Source organism: Lepeophtheirus salmonis, chromosome 5 (assembly GCF_016086655.4).
Source record: "Lepeophtheirus salmonis chromosome 5, UVic_Lsal_1.4, whole genome shotgun sequence".
NCBI lineage: Eukaryota > Metazoa > Arthropoda > Copepoda > Siphonostomatoida > Caligidae > Lepeophtheirus > Lepeophtheirus salmonis.
This window is the reverse complement of record NC_052135.2, coordinates 7,403,918-7,415,995: the sequence shown is the minus strand read 5'-3', so window position 1 is coordinate 7,415,995 and position 12,078 is coordinate 7,403,918.

Sequence of the window (12,078 nt, the reverse complement as noted above, 5' to 3'; positions counted from 1 at the left end):
ACAGAGTTTCTCAAATGGGGTGCCATCAAAAAATACATTTTTGACATCTAATTAAAATTAATTAGATAACAACTATGACATTTCATATAGTAGTTTGGGGACAAAAGTAATTTTGTGTTTTTTTGCTTTTTTGCTTTATTTCAATGCTCTATTAGAAGTGCTACAATACTCCAATTTAAGCAAAGTATGCCCCCATTCTGTTGTTGTCAACGAGAATTCAACTTTATAATGACCTTTTCGTAGAATCCCTTGTCCCTATTAGTAAAAAAAGCTCAGACTCTCAATTTTTACAGGCCTCTGATGATGCGAAATTTGTTCCCCCAAGCGAGTTGGCTATAGATAGAAACAGGAGAAATACCAGGGTATTCTCCATCGGTACAAATTGATCTAGTGGATGACCATGAACTATCAGCACGTGTTCATGGAAGGAACCCTAAATCAATGGATTTTTAAATTATCTGTTGGGGAAAAAAATTAAGTTTCATACACTAGAGAGTATTCAAAGCGAATATTGCAGCGAGTAACGAGTATAGGTTGTAATTCCTTGAGTAGTATTCTTATAAACTCGATAATACATGAAATCGCCTTAGGTTATGGGCAACTCGCTCGGGAAAAATTATTATCTTGAGCTCGATGTGCGTAAATTTGCGCCCAGGTGATTCCTGGAGAAATAAAATTATTTTATGTATGTATATGGATTTTGCAAAAGATTCCTAGGTTAGTTGGTGTGATTGTAATACTATACTGTTTTTGTATACTTCCTCAGTACAACTCCATCGAACCAATTAAAGGAACATTAAAGAAAAAAATCTCTATAATACTCGTGCAGCGTAAATTCAGCTCGTGGGACATATCTATTAAAAATACTTTACCTCTGGGAAATCCTATGTAGTAAATTTTTTGTTATGAATTGATGAGGTGAAAGTTAAATAACATTATCCAAATGTCCAAAACACACATATGTACGTATATTTGGTTGCTATGTATGTGAATTAAACCTGAAGCCATTCTGTAATGGGACACGGTAGTGTTGTTGGTTGAAGAATATCATATGTAATTTTTTAAATAACAGAAACGACAAGATATCAAAAAATGAATTAATTCTTTCTCACAGATACATCAAATAAAATCCTTGGGAAGATGTGGATATTTATGACTTTCCTGTTACTACATATTTTTGTTCAGACTCCAATATATCATTCAATTGATATTAACTATTATGGCTTTAAGGAAAAGGTTACTTAAGGAACTTGAGAAAAAAAAATATTGTATATACGAGCATTACGTTGTTAGCCTTAAGTTATTGATTATAAAGTGATTCTTCATTATATAAATTGATTTAGGATTATCTTTGGCAGATTGCAGATTTAAAGTTGAATATATATCTAGGGCAAGGTTGTCCAAACCGTAGCCCGTGGACTGCATTGCAGCCCACTTAATGTTTAAGTGCAGCACACTACTCGTTTTTAGTTCAAGTGGTTGAAAAAATTGATTTGGCCTAAATATGAAATAAATATGTATTTAATTGTTCTTGGCGTATTGGTTAGTCATCGTTTTAAACGTGTGTATTTTGATGTTCTTTTTTCTAAGAAAGTAATTTCTATATTTATATCTGTATGATGCAACTTTCCCAGATGAATAAAGAAAGAAAAATGTATTTAATAGTTTAGTTATATGAAGCCATTTTTTATTAAATTTAATTTAGTAGGTTCTCTGGCTGATTCAAATATTTCAAGTTATAATGCGGCCCATTATATTAAAAGGTTGTTCGTTCCTGATCTAGATCATTACACATGTAATCTTTATTATATCTCTCAACCCTTTCTCCTCCAAAACGAAATGAAAAAAACCACTAAATCAGATGAAGTTTTTGCTTATGATAACAATATTCAAAGTTAGTAATGATATTTCGATACTTTTTTGACAAAAATATAAAACAAAATGTTGTTGAGGGGAATTCACGTGGATTTACAGTGGTGATCGTATGATTTTTGTTTGGGATGGGTAGAAGTAGGTTCGCTCAGAAATTGAACGACGTTTTAAAAGACAATTTATTAACTAAAAAAATTAGGGCTTACATTACCGGCAGAACATTTTCTCGATAAATGACACTGCAAATCCAATAGTCATATCAAGGGCATCTAAAGGATTATATTTTGAAAATGGGCTTGATTTCTGTAGTTTTTTTGCAAAAAATTTAAAAATTAGATTTCAAATATAAAATTTTTTGAAAAAAATTTAAAAATCCACAGTTATTTACAAAAAATTAAAGTCTTTGAAAAGAAATTTCAAAAATCTACGACTGTTCATAAAAAATTTAATTTTTTTAATTTTTTTTTTTTTAATATACAGTTATTCTCAAATAAAATAATATTTTTTAAAAATCCAGTTATTCTAAAAAAAAAAAGTAAATTTTAAATATTAAATTTGATGGAAAACAATTTCAAAAATCCATAGTTTTCACTGAAAATTAAATTTTTTGGAAATAAATTTGAAAAATTAAATTAAATTGTAAATTTTAAAGCAAAAATTTCTTTAATTTGAGAGGGGGGTTACGAGAGACAACCCTGAATATGGTATACAGAGGAGGTACCTAAAACTTGCATTAGCATTTAATTACGAGGACTCATTGCGCAACCAATCGATAGCTTAAGCAAAAATAAACCACTTGTGTTTTTATTCCATGTTTCTACGTGCAAAAATGCCGGATCAGCACCAAAAAAGGCTACACGTCAACACTGACTGTTTCAGTGCCGGGAAGGCTACAAAGACTGTTGGCATCTCCATTTGAACTTCTTATAATATCTAGAAGTTCATTAAAACTCCATACAAGCAAGAAAAACAAAAACTTATGTAGCAACAGTATGGCTGATTTCTGGCCTTCCCTACATGTACCCCTATGCCAGCTCTGAACTCAACCTCCTGGACTTTGCAGTTTGGGGCGTCTTGGAGAAGAATGTATCCTGCACATCTGATTCAAATCTGGATTCGCTCGGAGCTACCATCATGAAAGCGTGGTACACCATGTATGTACACGGTCTTCATCGTCAAGAGTTTCAGTCTGTTTGCTGGCGTGTCGAACCTGTTATTGCTTGTGAAAGAAGACAAATGAAATAAAAAAATATTACTTAATATAGTATTTAAACATATCACAATTTGGCTTCGAGTTGTCTTTTCTTGGTTCCATAAAAATTAGGATTTTCATTATTCAGTCATGATATTGTCAGTTTTGGGTCCTCACTCTGTAATACCTTTTTAAACCTCCGTACCACTATAGTACTGAACAGCACTCCTATACAATTAGTTAATAATTATCCCTAACTGTTTGTACTATTCTTCATTTAATAAATAATTAATTATAGTAGTAAAGAATTGTTTAACTCTATGGTATTCGTTCAATCAACAATACGGAACAACAGAATATGGTCTTGGAATTGATGTGATCTTTATTGCATCAAAAAATTTGTCAAATATTTTCATGCAGGAGATGGAAATCTGATTCAAATATTTAAAAAGGAAAACAATAGTCCATTCAATACATCTTAGATAATAATCAAGTCTGAGACATTTCAAACTCCCATCTATTTTATATCAAAGAGATAATTAATAATATAATGACAAGAGCCTTATATGTCGTAATTTGTAAACAAGTTATAACTAAATAAATATTATTTAAAAAAAAAAGAAGCAGCAATTGATATGCTGTGAATAATTCCTTAATAATTTTGAAGAATAGTCCAATGATTGGAAATAATTGTTAGTTACGAATTAATTTCATGCCAATTTTTGGGACAATGCAGTTATGCTATGTGTCAAAGCTCAACAATAGTTGGTTTAAGTTCAACCAAATAATATTTAGATCACTATTAACATACAAGAGTAGCACGTCCTTACCTTTATAGTACCATGTAGCCTTGCATAAAAAACCCCCAAACAACGAAAAAAGGCCCTAAACCAGTTGATAGTTAGCCCATTCTTCCCAACTATGGAATGATAATTTAATAATTTTTGTGAATTGTTCACGGCAAAATAAGAGGCAACTCTAATTCAACCAATAAACATTCAAAACTTTTATAAGGGAAATTTTTTATATATAAGGAAATGTACAAATCCAATTACGTGTATTTAAACATACAGCCCATAAACATCAAATTAAGTTATTCGTTAATATCACGTGTATAGTGTTTCAGACTTTTATTAATTCATATGAATTTATAATGTTCTATAAAATATTTGTATTGATATTCTATGTATACACTAATTATTATAGGAGAACATATAATATATTTATTCATGTTGCTAGTAAATAAAGCATGTAACTCTTGATATCAATTAAGAATTGTTAAATATTCCATCCATCTTCAAAAAGTAAAATACAATACACGAAACTAACTCAAGTCATTATATATCTGTAAAAAAGGTCTGGATGACCTGGGGGGATTCCTAATTTATAATCGATTTCTTATCTCTACTCAAAAAAAAAAACAATATATATATATATTTGTTTGCTTGAATACAAATCTAATTTATGTCATTCGATGCGTTCTTATATGTTGTGTACAAGTAATGCTGACGGATCTACATTTTTTTCTTCGGATCCAGATCGAGTCGGATCTTTAGACATTAATATTCTACTAAATTTTGGCTATCCGAACTTTCCGATCCAGATAATTGAGTATCTATCATTTTTATAAAGAATAATTGATTCATAATGAAAGTATTTGGCTCGGTTATTTCAATTTTAAAGTGAGATTTTGAACGTTAGCTTTGAGTAAGTTTCTTAACTTTAATTGAAAACAAATATTTACGATGAAGAAGATCCGGGGGATGACCATCATTGAATGGGCTTGCGCGAGACACAGCTCAGCGTACATCAAGAAGATGCTTGGGTATCCAAAGAGCACAGTCTACGACGTCTACAATCCATGGAAAGAGGAATGAGCTTATAAGAGAAAAGCTCACAAGTCCCGGAGTGATAAAAACAGACCCCCAGATTTCTTGTAGGCTCAAAACAATCTGTGAAGACATCTCCCGGGACTCTGATTAACGTTCTTGCTTTAAAGCGCCAAGTAAGCCGTGTAACAGTCTCCATGACCATAAATACTGACCTGAGGATGAAGTCATACCGCTTCTACAAAAAACATATCCTTACAGACAAAATGAAGGCCATTCGGTCTGCCCACAGAAGAAAATTGCAGAACGATCTGAAGTCCCATGGTAACCGAATCATATTTTATTCGGATGATAAACAATGGACTGACGACACATCCAACAACGTCCAGAACAACACATGGTTTGCCTCAGAGAGTACTAATGTTTCCACGTATTTAAAACCAAGTTGTCGGACAGCATCATTACCCTTGGTGTTATTGGCAGCAATGGCAGTATCATACCTCCATCTTTTTTTTAGCCAAAAGAGAGCGTAGGTGCTAACAGGTACTGTGAACTCCTGTATGACCAAGTGGTACCTTGGATGAAAGCTGAGGCCAATTGTGTTGAATTCTTTTTTCAACAAGACTCAGCCCTCTCTCACAAGGCCCAAAAATTGTGGAACAAGAGAAGGTGCCATCTTGGGACCTCCAGACCTAGCCTTCTAACTCACTCATTATGAATGGAGTACTTCTTTCAGAGGGAGCTAGAGAGGAAGGTCTCTCCCAATTTACACAGCAGTATGGATTCCTTGAAGCCATCCATCATCAAGAACCGGGACAAAGTATCCCGGTGTTGTCCCCACCACCTAGCCGTAGCCCCCCAGGACCATAGTCAAGAATAGACAATCCTTTAAGCCTCGTATCGAGCAAATGGTTGGTGAAGATGGTGCACACATTAAAGTATTTTTTTCATTTCATTTTTAGAGTATTAGGTATCATGTAAGGTATGATTACTTGAAACAATCAAAGCTACTCTCTTTATGTAAATGTCAACTAATTCCTGGAGGTACTAACATCATTAAGTTTATTAGACCCCAGCCATCAATTGTGATAAATAATAATGATGTAACAAAGACAAATACCTCTATTTGAAGACATCAATTACCTTTTAGTTACATATGTTCTATTGAATTACAGTCGATCTTGAATTACAGGCTTGGGGCAGAGGGCAAAAACTTTTCCAATTTCAAAAACAGTTTTTCTCAAACGGTATTTCAAAAAATAAACTAAATTTCATATATCAATTTTTTTCGAAAAAACAGCAATGTGAGTTCAAAGGAATAATATTTTTCTATACCTGAAGACTTAATTACCGTAATTATTTGAAGATGATAATAGTTGTTAAGCTTCTGTAAGAAACCGTTTTATCATAAATATAGATCAGTGCTGTTCAACACATTGAAATCGGATTATGTACATTAACCAATGATGAATTGCTATGTGCTGATCGAATTGTATTATTATTATTTTTTTTTTTTGCTTGATCATCATTCAAAAATATCAATAGATTATAATGATGCACAGATATATTTACAAAGTTTTTTTTTTTAATTTGTTTCTTTTTTTTTTGTACATTACTGAATAATATAAAAAGTAAATTCATGATGACGGTGAGACTCCACAAGTAGAGGTAGGACGGGTTTTGGACAACGGAGTCAAAGTACACAGGTAAGGTATATGTAAACTTGTATTATTCAAAAAGATCGGTGACCCAGACAGGCATCAGGTATTCAAACTTTTCCAGATCTTAAGAGAGACTGGAGGTTTTTTACGGATACAAAACATACTTAATAAAGATAGGACAGCCCTTGGATCTGAATCCGAAGTACTTGGGTACGGTATAAGTAAATTTGTATTATCTAAGATCCAAACAAGTTTCGGGTACTCGAACTTTTACCGATCTTAAAAAAGATCTGATGTAAAAAGCTTATAGTACCGTGTGGTCCATGAAAATCCGAACACTTTGAATTTTAAACCTCAACAAGATATAATTTATTTATTAACAATAGAATTTCAACAAAATTGATACTATATATAGATGTGTGTCAGAGCTCAACCATCACAAGGCTCTTTCTACCAACTTTCCACCAAGATCTTTTACATGGGCCCTATAGATGGGATTGACCTGGGCTATTTTCTTCAACTCCTTTGTGTTCATTTTGGCCTTTTTGAAAGAACCATTCTTCCTCTCCAACGTTTCAGACTTGCTGACGACGTAGATGGTGGTCTTGGAGACGTCCAACTGGTTGGAAACTACCGTCGGGGGTTTTCCAGCGTCAAAGAGTGCGTAGATGAAAATTCGCCATTCACGTTCAAATGTCATTTTCTCGACTTATACGTAAGCTAAAGAGCTCAGGTTTGTTTCGTTTTGTAAGATATATTTATGCTTCAATATATCAAAGGTTGAGTTAATTTCAATCACTCAACCTTCATAAAATTATTGAATTAGTAAGTTTTCAGATTTCCATGACCACCCGGTATTGACTCATACTTAATCCTTTTTATACAAAAAAATGTATAATCTATATCAAACCTAGCATCTCCATTTATTAGTGCTTGGAGCGAAATCTACATAGACAATTGTATAACGTGGTTATTCCAATGTTATTCTAACAATAATTCTAATATTAACTACTAACTCTGTTCCAATAGTAATACTATTGGGTTATTCATTCTTTCGGCATCAGCTATTAATAAAAATGTAATAATAATCTGGACCCTATTTTATGTAGGTCCGAAAATTCCAGTAAGTTTTTCATAAAATTTGGGATAAGTATCCATCTAATTTTGGTTTCAGATCTGGAAATTTACTTGAATATTTATGTATAAAGATCTGTACATAACACGGATCTGAGAAAATGCGGATCCGTCGTATCTTTACCCAAGGGCTTTGAAACTAACTATTTACTTTTTTGATACATTTTTGACACAATATATCAAAAAAGTTTATTATATACCTACAAAAATTGATTCATTCAGGAAAAATGAAAAGGTCGGAAGAAATAGGATATCAATCAGAAAATTTGAAGAAAATATATTGCATCATATTAGACGTGTGAGACTGAGTTGAAAGGTATAAATCTCTTACCTGAAGTGGGAATTGGCACATGTCTTGACATTTTTCTCCAAGATAGACCAACTTACTCAATACTGTAAATTTTGTGCCGTTGGGTATAAAAATAAGGTGCAGCTTACTAGAACGGCTGATGACCACATCTACAATCTCTGTCTCTGGTTTTTGCATTCAATACATGGTTAATCAAACCTTTCATTTACCCAATTACATCATATCATTTGGTGAGGTTGGATATAGGCTTAGTAGTAAAAAATTTAGCATCAACAAATCAATGTCAGGAGACGTGTCAGACATCAACTAAGTAAAGAATTTCTTTTATCTCTTTACTTTCTTTTCTTTTGTATAGAAAAATTACCAATAATTGGTTTAAGAAAACTTTGTGGACAATTAATCAATAATTTATTACAAATTTTCTTACAATCTAAAATCTCTAAATTACTATAAGTTATAATAGTTTAATTTATATGTTATCTTTGTTATAGTATTAAAGAGGATTTTAATCATGCAAATATAAATTTAAAAAATCCCTCGTTTCGTTACGAATTCCATCTAATGCCAATACATTAATTCTTCATTTTAAGACAATTGTAATAGAATTTATTGTATGAAATTCGTTTATAGGTACTTTTGTATTAAACTTTTATTTAGAATAGGTTTTTTAATCATATCTACATACTTAATTCGTAGAAATAAGCTCTGAGTGATACAGTAGTTATTGTTAGGGCGTGGTGGACGAACAATCTCTTGATGTATTGTCTACATTTTCTACAAATATTTTTGAAGTCTGTACGTTATCAGTAGTATACAATACATATATATTATTTCTGTATAATATAATGTAATTTTTGTTGAAGAACATGATTCGTTCAATATTTTTTACAATGACCATCAATGATAACTATTAGTCCAATGATTTTGTCTTTATTACTTCCTTTGACAATTCTCTATAAATTTTTTAGTTTGATTGCAAGTAATGACAACAATATATTATTTTTTGCATTTTTGATGGTTACGTAACATAATTGCTATTATGAATTATTTCGATACATGCAAATTAAATGGTAGAACAACAATATTCAATGGGACTTAATTAATTTGTTTATGTCATTGTGCCTTTATTAGTCATTTTTCAATCTTGTAAAATTCATTTTATCATACAACTATAGATTCCTTCGATACAAATCTGTTCTTTTAGTCTCAATTGTAAACCATATCGTCAATGAAGAGGGAAAATAAGTCAAAAGACATGAAAATAAAATACACTTATTTGATTGTAAAAAATAGATAAAAACCTACTTTTGGCTAATAAAATAGATAATTTGGCGGTAATAAACAACACAAGGGACTTTGTACAAAGTACGTAGGAAGGGATGATATTGTGAACATAAGCTAGAATAAAATACGTATCGGGATGGGATTTTTGTAGAGCACCAGGGGAAGATGGGAGCGTGACTTATGGTTAGAGATAGGATTCGTGTAAGGGCGCGAGACATATGGTATAACTGAATTAAAAGCCTTGGAAATATCAGCTACGTGTTATATATTTTTTTTGGAGGAAGAAAATGAATAAGTGTTATGGAGAGGAGAACCTTCTACTTTTAGAATAGCATTAGTGCAGAAAAAATATTAATAATATAATAGAGTTATACTACCACGAACAGGCTATCCTAAAGATAGCCAATGAAAAATTAAAAAGATTTTATTTATAGTTAGTTTGTGTATATTAAAATTCTAAAATAGAACGATCTACTGTAAAAATAAAAAGTTGAATTTCTATTATAAAACCTCCTTCTATACAACATTTTTGTTGTTTTCAGTCCATTTGATGTAAATATAATCAAATCTTTTGACAAGCTAAAAAATACAATATATGGTGAAAATGAAATACAGTGGAAATACTGATTTTGGTAAATATAAAACAATGTTTTCAAAGGTTTGACATTGTGATTTATTTATTGTCATTGCCATTGCTAACTTAATTCGGAACTGTTTTCTTATAAGTCGAAATGGAAACTCATTGCCACCAGAAGTAAAGGTGATTTTCGGAATAAATATAATTATTATTTATTAATATTTATTTACCTTAAACAGTACATTTATAAAAAAAAAGGGAAACATTAGCATATAAAAACAAAGAAGAAACGACACTGGTATGTTTAATTGAAGCATAACATCAGAAAAAGAAAAACTGGCAAATCCAGAGATTTGATAAATAAATTATATCATGAAAGAGAATCTTTAACTAGTTTTTACTAACACTTATTAATTTTTTCCATTCTTCAATCTTATAAAAAACACAATTCCAATTATTAATCATGGTCATAAAAATATATTTTTTAAAGTACTCATTTACATATTATATCCATAAAAGAAAAACGAAGAAAATAAAACGAGCGCAAGACATTTTAAGATAATAGGTAACTTCGTATTAAACATATTCGTATAAAACCATTTCGTATAAATTTATCAGGAAACGGGGCCTAGACTCTATAAATTGTCATTTTATACCCCGAATGTGGGGGGTGTTTTTGGGTACCGCCGAGACTTGGGTAACTACGAAGAGCCCCTATCAAACATTTGTACCCCGCCCCCCAATTGTACTCCGATTGCTGGGGGTGTTTTTGGGTACCCCTGGATCCCAAAACGGGATGCAACCCACTAATGAAACTTAACAAAACTACTAAGAGCCCTTCACAACTCCACAATTGTATCCCAAACTTAAAGGAGGAAGATACAGCAGATTATAATTTTAAGGCAATAAGAATTGAGAACTACTAAACCCCGAAACCCCTGTAACATTCAGGGTACAATTTTGGGTTTGTGAGGGGCCCTTAGTAGTTACTTCAGTATCGGTGGTACCCGAAAATACCCCAACATTCGGGAGTACAAAATGAGAGTTAATAAAGTCTATAATAAAATTCTAATAATATATCAACTTGGATTAAATAGGCTGGCTTATCGCCCAAGAATATGTTTAATTTTCCAAAAGATATCAGTCGAAGTAAGATGTGGATCAATCCCATCAAACGTGCGAATTGGATTATTACCAAAGACTCAAGAGTTTGCCATGTAATTTGATCAATTATTTTTTATTATTGAGGTATGTGAAAATTAAATTTATGGGTTGTTTTATAAGGATGTCACTGGGCTCCTTATTCTAACTATTCATGCTTATATTATCCGCTTTAGGCTCACTGAGGAATCAATGTTTCTGCAGAAGTCTCCAGAAGGACGGTGGTGTTTGGTAAAAAATGTAATTTGACATTGTTCTTCCAGTCAAGAAACTTCTATTATTTGTTTATGTTTGTAAAATTGAGGCAAGGAAGCCGAATGACGGAATATTTTTAACTAAACTTATTAGAAACCTAAAAACTCATTTTCATGTTTTGCTGACGCACACTGTATATTTATGTACTATGTAAATAAATAATTGATAATCATAGATAATTAATTTAATTGTGTAGGAGAACAAGGCTGGAAGGACTCTTTCCGATCTTATAATTTATGTAAGAACCCTTCATCATAAATATTATCAAAGGAGTTTGTTTATATATTTTTTTTTCTGATAACATACCTTGGTAGAATAGGTGTTTGATTTTATGGTTAGACCCAAGAAAGGAAACAAATTAGACACCTATCGAATAATCACAAATGAGGAATTATATCTCGGGCTATCGTTTCTACGGAATTTCTTGGGGTTTTATACGTGTGGGAAGTTATTTTTTAATTATTATAAAGTTAATTTATAGCCCGAAGATCGGTTTATTATTTCAAAACTTCCAGCTTCATCATTAAAGTTTTTTATTGCATATCTAATGCTTTTTGACAATAAATAAAAAAGCAGGACCTGCAGCCTTTAAAAATTTAACCCGCACATAATTAGTGATAATGATAAAGTGAGAATATATGCGTAAGACTAGCCAAAAATGTATTGATTCTGCAAAAAATATAAAATAAATATTTAAATTTCATTATATTAATTATTTACTAAGGGTCCCGATATTTCCCGGTATCTTGAAATTTAAAAAAATATTGGAGCGACGTAAGTTAATGGCCAAAGTACTAAAATAA